The 16,310-nt window shown below is 43.1% G+C and overlaps 1 long non-coding RNA gene across 1 annotated transcript; it reads right to left on the bottom strand.

Annotated features, from left to right (window-relative positions):
• Positions 1-14,832: 14,832 nt before the first annotated feature.
• LOC139023837 (uncharacterized) lies at positions 14,833-16,068 on the bottom strand. The gene is made up of 3 exons (XR_011475030.1): positions 15,962-16,068; positions 15,539-15,695; positions 14,833-15,274 (listed from the first exon to the last, which is right to left on the bottom strand). It is a non-coding gene; the product is annotated as an uncharacterized lncRNA (long non-coding RNA).
• Positions 16,069-16,310: the final 242 nt, after the last annotated feature.

Below are 16,310 nucleotides of genomic sequence, written 5' to 3' on the forward strand. Positions count from 1 at the left end.
TGTCAGGTTGTGTACTGTGATAGCAAATAATTAAGAATGTCTGTGCAAATGGACCAATTAAGCAAGTATTGTAATGTATTGTATTTTGCCACAGTGTGACCGTGAGAGCTTCATATTGTGACTCTGCATGTGTGAAGTTTATGTTTGCCAGACATTAGTGCCTGCTGTTTTGTTTTTGTTTCTCTCTCAGAGAATGAGGTGGGCAAGACGGGGCTGGATATCGGTTGGAGGTTAAATAACACACACCTGACTACAGCTGGATTTCATTCTCTCACAGCTATACTGTTCTAGGACTGGGGTCACTTAAAGTAATTAACTACACCAATTCACTTGTCATTCATAGCCAGCAGCACCTCCTTGTCAATATATTTTTTTCTGTGGACACCAAACTAAGCAGATGTATTTTGTAATGATAAATAGATTTCCAAAGCGTAGACAAAAAATGAAAAGTGCTCAGTGCAGAAGCAGTGAAGGTTCCAGTCCCAGTTCATGCTATCACCAATTTGATATATAGTGTGCACTGTCTGTGTTTCTATATGTTTCTGTGTTTAGGGCTGTAGGTAACCTAGTGGTAAGAGCGTTGGGCCAATAACCGAAAGGTTGCTGGATCGAATCCCCGAGCTGACAAGGTAAAAATCTGTTGTTCTGCCCCTGAAAAAAAGGCAGTTAACCCACTGTTTTCCGGGCGCCGAAGACGTGGATGTTGACTATGGCAGCCCCCCGCACCTCTTTGATTCAGAGGGGTTGGGTTAAATGCGGAAGACACATTTCAGTTGAATGCATTCAGTTGTGCAACTGACTAGGTATCCCCCTTTCCCTATATAGTAGGATATATGATGATTGACACACTGCAATTCTCCTGTTGTGTGTTGTGTGCCAGATCAACCAGTCCCAGTTCAACATGCACGTGCACGTGGAGTACAGCTGCATCAGGATGATCTGTACGAGAGTGATGACGACCTGGACGTCAAGGTCAGCAACATTATGTTACATCTCGATCGTTCTCATTAGGCACCAAATGGAAGAAAACAGATTAAACAGGGAGGAACTAGTTGGACTTGTCCAATAAGAAACACTTTTTTTTCTAGTTACAAAACCTTTTTTAATGTTTTCTGTTGCATGCCCTAATAATCAACGCAACCCAGTCGTTCACAACTCTATGGTGTCTGGTGCGATCCTGATTGGGAGGTGTTAGTTGATCATAAATAGATTGTTAGTAGCAGTCTATTATGACTGTTTGTTATGACTGCTGAGTTTAGAGTGTGTTTATTTGTGACTCTCTTAGACGGGTCCAGGGAAGAAGGACGGATCCAGCCCTTCAGTCTGTACCAGACCCACACCAGCTCCTCCAGCCTGGACCGAGGACTAGCAGGAGGAGGAGGAGATGGACTCTTCAGTGTGGGTCGCAGGCTGGCCCTGGTCCGTGATCAGAAGCGTGAGGTATACGCCATTCCCAGCTCTCACACATGCAGCCTGGACAGCTCCCTGTCACCTTCACCCTCCTCACCTGCTCCCCCTTTCCCTCCCAGAGTCAAAGGTGAGTCACACTCAGTCTTCTCTCCTTCAACCCAGACTGTAGTTTTCTAGGATTTAGGAACTGCTGACTGTCTATACCATTGAGATGCATAAAAAGAAAATAGATCTAGACCTGGGATGGGCAATAATTAAATAAATAGGGATTTTTTAAATGCAACGGAGGTCCGCACAAATACATTTTTTGGACCGATTAGTTTGCCGGACGGAAAAAGGGTTGTTATTATAGGTCCATTAGCATGTATTCATACTTTTTATCTGGTTTTAGAAGTTCAATTGTAGCCCAGAAAATATAAATATATCAAGCCACCACGGGCCTTACTTGCCCACCTGTGATCTAGACAGGACACCAATGTGCTTAGTTGACAGACACTTCTTACACAGGACAAGGCAATATTATTGGACAGTCACAAGGGCATAGAGAAATGGGACACTCTTTTATGTGAATGACTGGGTTAAGTCCTTTTAGCTCCTAGTGCAACAAAGGGCTTCAACAATGCCTCTCCATAAAACTGTCTTGTGCCGTTTTCTTAACTTATATCCAGATGGTCGCTGTCTTTTACGGATGGCCAATGTTAAACCATGTTTTGTATTATAAAGATGTAACTTGTGTTTTCCAGGTCCAAACGTCCCTCCCCCTCCTACCCAATCAGCCCACCTGAGGGCTGGTGTGATGTCATCATCCCCACCACCAGTAGCAGCAGCAAGAAGAGAACCCCCCTCTCCGCCTCTGGTTATCCACCACAAGCGCACCTACTTAGAGCCCACCCATAGATGCCCTACAGCCACCATTTCCCCCGACAGAGCCACGGAGGTATGTCACATCACAGCAGCAGCTTCCATCTTGTGTAAACAGTATGCCCACTTCTGAATGATAGAAACAGTTTATTTGCACATGATAGTAGGTAAAAAAAAAAATGCACTCACTGGAAATATTTTGTTAATTTTAGGCAGCAACATGTCCATTGACCTCAGTTTGTTTTGTATCTCTGGGGCAGGGACCTGTGGGGACTGAGCAGTAGTCTCTGACTTAGTGTTGACTGTGATCTGTTAATCGTCTGTGTAGATTATGGTGTACCATAAAATTCAAGAGGCTATGGTGGTCCAGAGTCATCCTTTCAGAAGTGTGTGTGAGTAGGCCAACTTCATTTAGGTATTTCTTCTATGATAAATTTATTTTGGTATACTGTGGTAAGACTGACCTCGTTTGGTTAAAGGATTAACTACCTGAAATTGGTTTTGAAGGGAGTTTTCAATGAATAGTACATTAATTATGTGTATTGCAATACATGACCCAGCAGTGATGTTACAATCACCAGATCTGATATCTGATATACTATCACCAGATAAATCAATTTATTCTGTCATAACACTGGGCCAACTCTATATTGGCCTAGATTCAATCCGGATCGCGGAAGTTCTGCGCTATAGTGCAATTGACATTTAAAGGCAATGTTCCCACGTTCGCGGAGACTGCATTCACGTTAAACATTGCATATGTCAGCTCAATCAGAATGTACCTTTACATTTCAATCGCGTTATAACGTGGATCTTCCGCAGTCTGGATTGAATCTAGCCCATTGTCTTGCCCCGTCTATTTCAGCACAGGGTCTCCAAAATACTATGTCACTGCCCTCAACTCCCTATCTGAACAGCCAGAGAGAGGTAAACTATTTTACAGATTTAATCGATTTTACTGTTGTATCTCAGTTGTATCACATGTGAAAGCACACCTCTTTCTTGAAGTGGAAAAACCACATATAGTATGCTCTCCATAGTATGCTCTCTAGATGCTGTAGAATTCAACCACATTTACTTCACAGGCATAATGTCTTTATTGCTCTCTCTCCACTTTGTGTCACCCAGGATTCAGCGCAGAGGGAGCGAGCAACTCGTCCCACTTTGTCTATCAGATGCCTCAGCCCATCAGCAGAAACCCTCCCCACATCTCCTCACACCTTCATCCTGGAGTCCAATGGGGCCTTCTCCCACTATGGCAACCCCCTGCACCCTCTGCCCAGGAGGGCACTGGTGAGAGTTGGCAGAGGGGCACATTTCCTCAGAAAATGCCTACTCCCTTATGTTATTTTCTGTTCACAGTAAATTTCCACCTCAAAGTAGGCTATTTTCATAATCTATAGTTTGATATGTTTGGTAGTTCAATTTAGTAGAGGCCAAGGCATAGCAGGCTATATTTCAGTTTTAGTATTACTGTATATACACTACATGACCAAAAGTATGTGGACAACATGCTTGTCCAACATCTCATTCCAAAATCATGGGCATTAATATGGAATTGGTCCCCCCTTTGCTGCTATAATAGCCTCCACTCTTTCCCACTAGATGTTGGAACATTGCTGCGGGGACTTGCTTCCATTCAGCCACAAGAACATTAGTGAGGTCGGGCACTGATGGTGGGCGATTAGGCCTGGCTCACAGTCAGCGTTCCAATTCATCCCAAAGGTGTTTGATGGTGTTGAGGTCAGGGCTGTGTTCCAGTCAAGTTTTTCCACACCAATCTTGACAAACCATCCTGTATGGACCTTGCTTTGTGCATGGAGGATTGTCATGCTGAAACAGGAAAGGGCCTTCCCCAAATTGTTGCAAGCACAGAATCGCCTAGAATGTCATTGTATGCTGTAGCGTTCAGATTTCCCTTCACTGGAACTAAGGGGCCTAGCCCCGAACCATGAAAAACAGAACATTATTCCCCCACCAAACTTTACAGTTGGCACTATGCATTGAGGGAGGTAGCGATCTCCTGGCATCCGCCAAACCCAGATTTGTCTGTCAGACTGCCAGATGGTGGAGCGTGATTCATCACTCCAGAGAACGCATTTCCACTGCTCCAGAGTCCAATGGAGGCGAGCTTTACACCACTCCAGCCGACGCTTGGCATTACGTATGGTGATTTTAGGCTTGTGTGCGGCTGCTCGGCCATGGAAACCCATTTCATGAAGCTCCCGACGAACAGTTCTTCTGCTGACGTTGCTTCATCAGGCAGTTTGGAACTCGGTAGTGAGTGTTGCAACAGAGGACAGACGATGTTTACGCACTATGCGCTTCAGCACTTGGCGGTCACGTTCTCTGAGCTTGTGTGGCCTACCACTTCTCGGCTGAGCCATTGTTGCTCCGAGTGTTTCCCCTTCACAATAACAGCACTTACAGTTGACCGGGGCAGCTCTAGCAGGGCAGAAATGTGACAAACTAACATGTTGGAAAGGTGGCATCCTATTGACAGTGCCACGTTGAAAGTCACTGAGCTCTTCAGTTAGGCCATTGTACTGCCAATGTTTGTCTATGAAGATTGCATGGTGTGTGCTCAATTTTATACACCTGTCAGCAACGGGTGTGGCTGAACTAGCCAAATACACTAATTTGAAGGGGTGTCCACATACCTTTGCATATATAGTGTAGTTGTTTCTACATCCAAAGGCCGGGCATTTTTATCTGTATTTTTTGGACAGGCTACCCTTGGATACTTCAAGTTGACAATAGAGCCATCTGCTGGGACAAAAAGGCTCCTTTTATAGGTGGCAAACAGTTGGAAACTCCAAGTCTTAGTCACCACAGCAGGATTGGTTCACCTTATCCTCAGAGATCTTTAGTTAATCTGATGACAGCAAAATATGTATTTTGACATTTTCCCTGACTCATTACTGTTGGGCATACACCTATTTTTCTTAAATGATATGGGGGTTTTCCTCCTCAGAGCAAATTTGTTATTTTGGTTAAGCACAGGTTTGGCTTAGTCACCTTTAGGGATGATGTAATGTTTTTCTTTCCTTACTGGTGTTATGTTTTTCACTCAATAGTGCTGTGGTGTTTCTCTCTCCAGCCCAAGCAAAAGTGAGGCGGGTCCAAGCCATCTACGACTGTGTGGCTGACCACCATGATGAGCTCACCTTCAACAAGGGCGAGATATTGGTTATGCTGGAGGAGGACGATGCTGATTGGTGTTAAGGTATCTCTGTTATAGGTAGAAGTTGTCCTCAGACACAGATCTATCATCAAATTACCCTCCATAAATCTGTTTCGGTGGTGTGCCCTCTTCACTGTGTTTGTTTCAAAGTCTTTGGGCAACAGCTAAATTGATATAATAGTGAACAAAAGGTGCTGCAATTAACTCAGCTGCTTGCAATTGCCACTGACTTTAACCATTGGAGGGGTAAACTATTAGTGATCAGTGTTTATGAAGGGACTTCTTACTTGCATTCACTCATACATTCTGTGTTGTACAGGCTGGTCAGTCATGCATAGCTACAGGATTGGGTCTGCTCTTCTGTTTCTGTTTAAATAATCAAATCAAATTGTATTGGCCACATGTGGAAAAAACAACAGGTGTAGGCTTTACAGTGAAATACTTACTTACGAGCTCATTCCCAACAATGCAGAGTTAAAAAGTAAGACAAATATTTGCTAAATAAAAAAGGAAATAGTAACACAAAAACAAGACCAAGCCTATATACAAGGTGTAACAGTCCGAATAAATTTGCAGGGGTACGAGGTAGTTTAGGTAATACAGTATGTACATGTGGGTAGGGGTAAAAGTGACTAGGCAATCAGGATATATAATAAACAGAGTAGCAGCAGCATATGTGAAGTGTGTCTATGTGTGAGTGTGTGTGAGCCAGTGGAGGTTCCTCAGAGGGGGAAGGGGAAGACAATCCTACTCAGTGAATTTTATAAAAAACAAAAATAGTGAAACATTAAAAAAGTTATCATTTTTAGATAAAACTATAGTAAATATATTCAGGTGACCAAATAACTGAGTAAAACACATTGTTTTGCAATGAAGGTCTATAGTAGCCTCAACAGCACTCTCTGGTGTAGCACCATCTCACCCCCTTCCATAGACTTATTGTAATTATGACAACTTCCGGAGGATGTCCTCCAACCTATCAGAGCTTTTGCAGCATGGAAAGACTTGTTGTCCACCGAATCAGAGGATCAGATATTGAATCTAGTACTGAAAGCATAGCTAACACTGCAGTGCGTAAAATGTGGTGAGTAGTTGACTGAGGGAGAAAGACAATAGTTGAACAGTTAACAAATATATTTTTTCAAAAATTAAGGAGAAGAGAGAGAGAGTGTTGTGTTTTTTTCCACTTTCACTTTGACTTACTTAGCTAGCTAATGCAGCGAGCTAATTTAGCCTACTTATACATCCGGCTCAAACAAAGAAGAACACTGGAACTCTTCCAAGTCAAGGTAAGCATTCGGTTTTATTAATTCATTGTGTAACTGCTAATCTACTTGCTGTACACTATACGGCGTGATTATAGCAGGTTTACAAGTGTGTTAGTTCTAGTAACTATGTTGACTATGACATTGGCTAATATGGTGACAACAATGTAGGGGTAGCGGTTATGGTAGCTGAAGGTTTGGCTTGGAAAGTATTTTTCGCCTAGTGACAGACAGCTGTTATGTTGTGCACTGAAGACAACAAGCAAAGGGAAAAGGTGAGAGGAGGAGAGCGCATAGATGAAAGAAGAAATTATACAACGAGCAAAGTGATGATGCTGTTTGTGTGGCTGCTATGAAAAGGAACTGTGTGTGCGGGTGATCAGGGGTGTATTCATTCCGCTGATTCTGTTAAAACGTTTTTAAAATGTAAGCAAAAGGAATGAAACAGGGATAAACCTACCTGAATTTGTCAAATAGAAACACCTTGTTTGCAACTGTTTGGACTAATGATTACACCTTAGATACAGGCAAGCGTGTGCAAGGCATTTTTGAATGTGTCACTGTCAGTTAGTGGTTAGAGCGTTGGGCCAGTAACCGAAAGGTTGCTGGATCAAATCCCAGAGCTGACAAGGTAAAAATCTGTCGTTCTGCCCCTGAACAAGGCAGTTAACCCACTGTTCCCCGGTAGACCGTCATTGTAAATAAGAATTTGTTCTTAACTGACTTGCCTAGTTAATTAAAGGTTACATTAAAAATAAGGCCATGCTAGAAATAGAAATAGAAATAAGGCCATGCTCATAAAAATGTTAAAAAATTGTCCTCCCTAATCTTAAACGGCACTGACAGCCACTGGTGTGAACGTATGTAGGAGTGTCAGTGTGTGTATTGAGTCAGTGCAAAACTATTTAATGCTGCTGTCAGAAATCGGGCTAGGCAAAAGCTAACGTCTGTGCTCGCATACACCCTTAAATGACATGCACTTGAAAAATGAACAATTACTGTTTGTCCCTTGAGACGGTGTAGTAACAACATAGGCAGTAACACTTCCTCAAAAGTCAGAATTAATCTATGATTAATCAAGAAATCTGTAAATCATTTTGACGTTTTTGCCAAAGAAGTCTTAGTCATGCAATTTTACAACTAACTAAAAGGTTTGGTCCAGTATTTCTCAAGTGAAAAAATGTGCATGAAAACTAGTTGTCTCAATGAATGACAACAAACACTTAATTGAAGAATCCCGTCCATAGTTCCCACTCCTACTAGGAGTAGTATTGTTAACCAATCACCGACGAAGGGGCTTAAGACTTCGACTACTTGCCTCAAGAAAAAACACCTGCTGAAAACCAAAACGAACCAAAACGTTTGTCATAATATATGTGCGAACTGTTTCGACTGGGAAGCAAGCGTAAGCTTTTGGCATTAGGGTGTGCAATAATATCTTAGGGTGTGAAGATATCAAAACTATGAAATAACACAAATGGAATCATGTAGTAACCAAACAAGTGTTAAACAAATCAAAATACATTTTATATGTGAGATTCTTCAAAGTAGCCACCCTTTTCCTTGATGACAGCTTTGCATACTCTTGGCATTCTCTCAACCAGCTTTATGAATGCATTTCAATTAACAGGTGTGCCTTGTTAAAAGTTAATTTGGGGAATTTCTTTCCTTAATGCGTTTAAGCAAATCAGTTGTGTTGTGACAAGGTAGGAGTGGTATACAGAAGATAGTATAGACTTGGTCTTTTACCAAATAGGGCTAAGGCAAGAACAGCACAAATAAGCAAAGAGGAACGACAGTCCATTACTTTAAGACATGAAGGTCAGTCAATGCGGAACATTTCAAGAACTTTTAAAGTTTCTTCAAGTGCAGTCGCAAAAACCATCAAGCGCTATGATGAAACTGGCTCTCATGAGGACCGCCACAAGAAAGGAAGAGCCAGAGTTACCTCTGCTGCAGAGGATAAGTTCATTAGAGTTACCAGCCTCAGAAATTGCAGCCCAAATAAATGCTTCACAGAGTGCAAGTAACAGACACATCTCAACATCAACTGTTCAGAGGAGACTGCGTGAATCAGGCCTTCCTTCATGGTCGAATTGCTAAAAAATAAACCACTACTAAAGGACACCAATAATAAGAGAGACTTGCTTTGGCCAAGAAACACGAGCAATGGACATTAGACCAGTGGAAATCTGTCCTTTGGTCTGGAGTCCAAATTTTAGATTTGTGAGATGACACCATTAGTGATTTATTTAGAATTCAAGGCACATTTAACCAGCATGGCTACCACAGAATTCTGCAGCGATACGCCATCCCATCTGGTTTGGACTTAGTGGGACCATCATTTGTTTTTCAACAGAACAATGACCCAACATACCTCCAGGCTGTGTAAGGGCTATTTGACCAAGAAGGAGAGTGATGGAGTGCTACATCAGATGACCCGGCCTCCACAATCACCAAACCTCAACCCAATTAAGATGGTTTGGAATGAGTTGGACCACAGAGTGAAGGAAAAGCAGTTTCATTTAGTTTCTGTGCTACAGAATTCTTTGCCTGATTTATCTGTTGGAATACATCTCTAGACTAACAGTAAAGGTCCTGATGGACCAAGACCGCTGCCGCTGGACCTCTCTAAAGACCCCTTTGAAGCCTCCACGATCAAGCAACTAGGGGGAGACCTCCTGCCTCCCAGTACCAACCGCAAAACTGATGCAGCACTTTCTCCATGTACCAGGCCACACAAACTGATGACAAGAACATACACATGGACAGCTTAAGCTCTATGTCTGGCTGGCATAGTGAAGGAATGGGATGAAATGAACATTGATCTAATGCTGTGCAGAGGGCCGACAGTGGCAGACCATTTTCATAGGTTTACTTTGCTCTGTAAACATGGCCTTACTTTTGTTCATCGACTACCCACCGTTATCACATGATCACCCCATTCAATTTGCCAAGCAGCTCCTCCTAAAAGGCTCTTCACAAAAAGTGACATCACACATCCCAACTTACAAACAAATTATTGGTTTTGAAGACAAAATAAGAGTGATGTCATTTTTGCCTATTGAAACACAGAGCATACACCTGAACCTTATTTTGATTTAGAATGTGTTCGGTTGTGTACATGTGAGGTCATTTGAATGGGGTGATCATGTGATGACAGTGGGCCTTTAAACAGTTAGTTCAGATTAAATCTATAGAGCTCTTTACACAGCTAGACCCATTGATCCACCTATGCTGCTATGTCTTACCTGGACCACTTGTCAGCCATAGCTCTATTAAAATATATTGTTGACCTCTTTACCCTCCTAAATCCTCCCATCCCTGTGTTCATGGGGCTCTACCTGCCTCTAGGGGTGTATATTATGTCTGGGCTGACACACATTTTATTTATTGTTAGGTGACAAGTGACACAAGGTTCTAGATCATAAACTCAGCAAAAAAAGAAACGTCAATTTTTTCAGGCCCCTGTCTTTCAAAGATAATTCGTAAAAATCCAAATAACTTCACAGATCTTCATTGTAAAGGGTTTAAACACTGTTTCCCATGCTTGTTCAATGAACCATAAACAATTAATGAACATGCACCTGTGGAAAGGTCGTTAAGACACTAACAGCTCACAGACGGTAGGCAATTAAGGTCACAGTTATGAAAACTTAGGACACACCAGATGCTGACTGTTACTTTTGATTTTGACCACCCCTTTGTTCAGGGACACATTATTCTATCTGTTAGTCACATGTCTGTGGAACATGTTCAGTTTGTTTACATTGCATCTTAACTCCTTAAAGCTGGAATCAGTGAGTTGTCTGCGATCCCCAGGATGCACTTGTTTTGTTATTTAATTTGTAACAAAACCCAATCCACCTATTTTTCTCACTTTTCTTTTTGGGTTGAGTTGATCAAGATCCAATACTAATGATGAAGATGCTTGTTCAGTCAAACATTTCTTAAAAACCATGTCCCTGCTACCACAACTGTTTATCTACAACTAGCTAGCAGCTGACTACTCTGCTGTTAACATTCCAGCTCTCTCACGCACGCTCCCCCATGCCCAAGCGCTCTCTCACATTTATTTTATTTAACTAGGCAAGTCAGTTAAGAACACATTTTTATTTACAATGATGGCCTACCCTATCTACCGAATCTATGCGCTCTCACACAACCATAGATTGTGTGTATATATAAACAACACAAGAGGCGGGGGGAATGCTATCGGAGTCGGTACAGCCAGCTGGTTTCTTCACGCATCGCGCTGACAGAAACAAGCATCTTTCTGGTAAGAAGAAGGGCGGGGGTATGCCTTATGATTAACGAGAGACGTGGTGAGATCATAACACACAGGAACTCAAGTCCTTCTGTTCACCTGACTTAGAACTCCTCACAATCAAATGTCGACCGCGTTATCTACCAAGAGAATTCTCTTCGATTATAATCACAGCCGCATATATTCCACCCCAAGCAGACACATCGATGGCCCTGAACGAACTTCATTTGACTCTTATGTAAACTGGAAACCACATATCCTGAGGCTGCATTCATTGTAGCTGGGGATTTTAACAAGGCCAAATCTGAAAACAAGTCTCCCTAAATTCTATCAGCATATCGATTGTGCAACCAGGGCTGGTAAAACCCTGGATCATTGTTATTCTAACTTCCGCGATGCATATAAGGCCCTCCCCCGCCCTCCCTTCGGAAAAGCTGACCACGACTCCATTTTGTTGCTTCCAGCCTATAGACAGAAACTAAAACAGGAAGCTCCCGCGCTCAGGTCTGTTCAACGCTGGTTCGACCAATCTGATTCCACGCTTCAAGATTGCTTCGATCACGTGGACTGGGATATGTTCTGCATTGCGTCAAACAACAACATTGACGAATACGCTGATTCGGTGAGCGAGTTTATTAGCAAGTGCATCGGTGATGTCGCACCCACAGCAACTATTAAAACATTCCCAAACTAGAAACCGTGGATTGATGGCAGCATTCGCACGAACCACTGCTTTTAATCAGGGCAAGGTGACCGGAAACATGACCGAATACAAACAGTGTAGCTATTCCCTCTGCAAGGCAATCAAACAAGCTAAGCGTCAGTATAGAGACAAAGTAGAGTCGCAATTCAACGGCTCAGACACGAGGTATGTGGCAGGGTCTACAGTCAATCACGGATTACAAAAAGAAAACCAGCCCCGTCGCGGACCAGGATGTCTTGCTCCCAGACAGACTAAACAACTTATTTGCCCGCTTTGAGGACAATACAGTGCAACTGTCTCTGCCCGCTACCAAAACCTGCGGACTCTCCTTCACTGCAGCCGACGTGAGTAAAATATTTAAACGTGTTAACCCTCGCAAGGCTGCAGGCCCAGACGGCATCCCCAGCCGCGTCCTCAGAGCATGCGCAGACCAGCTGGCTGGTGTGTTTACGGACATATTCAACCAATCCTTATCCCAGTCTGCTGTCCCCACATGCTTCAAGAGGGCCACCATTGTTCCTGTTCCCAAGAAAGCTAAGGTAACTGAGCTAAACAACTACCGCCCCGTAGCACTCACTTCCGTCATCATGAAGTGCTTTGAGAGACTAGTCAAGGACCATATCACCTCCACCCTACCTGACACCCTAGAGTGTTGTTTTATTACATATGCTGCATATGCTGGTCAGAAACGGTGTGGCAGAAATTGCCGAATCCACTAATTTGAAGGGGTGTCCACATACGTTTATCTTTGAAGTCAGTTTTGACAGGAAAAAGTTATTTTTAGTGATCCATGGCAGCCAAAAGCTTCATATAAAGTTTTCCATCTTTATTCTTACCTATTTGGATAAATATTTGATACCCATCTTTCTTTTGTTGGTTGCCTTTAGGTTCTCGGGAAAAAATTCTCAGCGTCTCTTTTTTAAGAAACCGAGTCAGGAAATAGTGAAAATATCAGATTGAGGAAAGTGGCGTATCATGCTACGCTCTTGGTTTCTGTTCACATACAGTTTTGAGTAACAATTTGCTTACTGCCCCAATAGGTCCACAGACGACACAATCGCAACCACGCTTCCCAAACCCATCTGGTTAAGAGGAATACCTATGTGAGAATGCTGTTCATCGACTACAGCTCAGCATTTAACACCATAGTACCATCCAAACTCGTCATCAAGCTCGAAACCCTGGGTCTCGACCCCGCCTTGTGCAACTGAGTACTGGACTTCCTGACGGGCCGCCCCCAGGTGGTGAGGGTAGGTAACAACATCTCCACTCCGCTGATCCTCAACACTGGGGCCCCACACGGGGTGCGTTCTGAGCCCTCTCCTGTACTCCCTGTTCACCCACGACTGCGTGGCCATGCACACCTCCAACTCAATCATCAAGTTTGCAGACACTACAGTGGTAGGCTTGATTACCAACAACGACGAGACGGCCTACAGGGAGGAGGGTGAGGGCCCTCGGAGTGTGGTGTCAGGAAAATAACCTCACACTCAACGTCAACAAAACAAAGGAGATGATCGTGGACTTTAGGAAACAGCAGAGGGAGCACCCCCCTATCCACATCGACGGGACAGTAGTGGAGAGGGTAGTAAGTTTTAAGTTCCTCGGCGTATACATCACGGATAAACTGAATTGATCCACCCACACAGACAGCGTGGTGATGAAGGCGCAGCAGCGCCTCTTCAACCTCAGGAGGCTGAAGAAATTCGGCTTGTCACCAAAAGCACTCACAAACTTTTACAGATGCACAATTAAGAGCATCCTGTCGTGCTGTATCACCACCTGGTACGGCAACTGCTCTGCCCACAATCGTAAGGCTCTCCAGAGTGTAGTGAGGTCTGCACAACGCATCACCGGGGGCAAACTACCTGCCCTCCAGGACACCTACACCACCCGATGTCACAGGAAGGCCATAAAGATCATCAAGGACAACAACCACCCGAGCCACTGCCTGTTCACCCCGCTATCACCCAGAAGGCGAGGTCAGTACAGGTGCATCAAAGCAGGGACCTAGAGACTGAAAAACAGCTTTTCATCTCAAGGCCATCAGACTGTTAAACGGCCACCACACTGACTCAACTCCAGCCACTTTAACAATGTAAAAATGTATCACTAGCCACTTTAAACAATTCCACTTCATATAATGTTTACATACCCTACATTACTCATCTCATATGCATATACTGTACCTTGCCTATGCCGTTCTGTACCATCACTCATTCATATATTTTTATGTACATATTCTTCATTCCTTTACACTTGTGTGTATAAGGTAGTTGTTGTGAAATTGATAGGTTAGATTACTCGTTGGTTATTACTGCATTGTCGGAACTAGAAGCACAAGCATTTTGCTACACTCGCATTAACATCTGCTAACTATGTGACAAATACAATTTGATTTGGAAGCCTCGGGTCATGGACTACTCTCTGATTACCACTTTAAATATGTAATTGAGTTAATTTGTCCAGGGGTAGTTATGTGTTTCATATCCCAGTTGAAAACTCCTCTGGAATATCGGTACCATAAACTAAACTAATCATTTCACGCCTGTCTTAATTCACTGGACATCCCATGTCTCCTTGAATAGCAAGGCTTGGAGTAATAGCAAGGCTTCTCATTTACCTGCATAGACCTGGCACAAGTCATTGGGGTTAACTGTTGTGTGGAGGGTGACATTTCAACCGTAGAATTATGTCAATGGTAACCAATTGTCAATATAGACAAACGTTGTCTAAAATGTGTAGAATTGTGTGTTTGAAACTTTATATGAAGAAAAAAACAAATATGCAAAGCAAACTAATTTCAAATATGATTTATTCAAGCACACTTTCAGATGTATAAATAAAATCTGACAAAATAACAACCTTTAGAATCTTTGATATGACATGGTGAGCCCAGTAAGAAGGTTTTTGATGTCCTGAAGATGCACCTGGAAAGTGTTTATGTGTGGAGAATGCAAACTGAGGGAGAGAGGTTGTGTTCTGTTCACAGCAAGTGACATGATGCCATCCTAATGTCATGCCAATAAGTGTCTGGCAACAGACACTCTTTGGACATAACACTAGTATGTCATCATGCCAAATGCTTTGAGAATCCTAGCGCCCAGGGTGGAACCCATTGTACTGTGAATGGGGATCAGGGAAAGTGTCCCTGAGTCTCCAAACACAGCAACTGGGGATGACAACTCTGTTTCCTGCACCAAGGGCACAAACTGAGTGTAGGCAGCATGCCGGTACTCCCGGGCATCATCTCCAGGCTCTGCTGCATCAGCCACTGCCAACACGTCAACCCTATGCCGCCTGTGCAAATGTAAATATCCATTGTCTAGGCAGTAATTGGCAAAATGTGGCAGAAGGCTTACACAAAGGTCTGGTCCCTGACCGCAACACTTCCCCTCTGTCTGTAGGCATCTCCCTGCAGTTGCCACAGGTGCCCCAAGGTGGTACATGTGGAGATGGTGGCCCACCATTCCACCGCCGGTAAAAATCTCTAGGACATCAAAAACCAACCCTGGCTCTCGCTGAAACATCAGCCTCACCACCTCCCTGTTGTCTGCATTATCCAGCTCCCCGATGAAGAATTCCTGAATGAACAGATGCACACACACACAGCCTATTATCAGTAAGGGTATTTCAGTAAGGTATTTCTCATATGTATGGTCAAGGTCTACGATTCATTCAAAGCCAATTCAAAGTACTTTCTATTGCACATTTATGAAACTGTAGCATGTGTGGAAAAATACCAAAAACAAATGTATTTAGCCACCAATTATTCTATTCATACATTAACTATTCAACATTAACTATTTTTGTTAAATATATATAGGCATTTTCAACATAATACATACCTGTGTGGCAGCCATTCTATTACGTCAGGGGGGTTTAAAGCCTCTCCTCATCCTAATTTCTGTCTCTCTGCTGCCCGTTCTCTGCCCCTGGCTCTCCCTCAAGCCCTGCCTCTTGCCCTGCTAGTCGGACTGCCGTCATCAACATTGTCAACGCAACCTGCGCATACAATGAATGACGTTAGTTAGATATTATGTCCTGCTATGTGAAATACTTTCTTACATACATTGGCTATTACAAAACAATTTCACAACTTTGAAAAAATTGCAGCTAGCTGTAGTTGCAATTGTGTCAAACTAGTTTTGGTTTAGCAAACGTTAGCAAGAGAACCGACAGAACACATCACGGAAACTTGACAAATTGCACAACGTTGCCATATAGGATTACAATGCAAATACTTTTTGGAGTTTAACGTTATATTTCACCTCATCACTCGACATTATGTGTCCAGTGGTTAGCTAGTAGACTGCTGCTGTAGCTGTATGAAATGGCTGGCTAGCTATCTATGCAGATGTAAACAAATCGACACGTTTCAGAATGGAAGGGGGAGTGACGCTAGGCTTGTTGAGAAATGGCGTTGGGGTGGAGAAGTTGTTAGTGGAAGTTGTTTGAAAAAAGCCTAACGCCATGCGCAAACCTGACGTGCACAAATTGATTTTGCCCCCCCACACCAAACGCGATCACGACATGCAGGTTGAAATATAAAAACAATCTCTGAACCAATTATATGAATTTGGGGACAGGTCGAAAAGCATTAAACATTTATGGCAATTT

The sequence above is a fragment of the Salvelinus sp. IW2-2015 genome, linkage group LG1 (genome assembly GCF_002910315.2).
Source record: "Salvelinus sp. IW2-2015 linkage group LG1, ASM291031v2, whole genome shotgun sequence".
Classification (NCBI taxonomy): Eukaryota; Metazoa; Chordata; class Actinopteri; order Salmoniformes; family Salmonidae; genus Salvelinus; species Salvelinus sp. IW2-2015.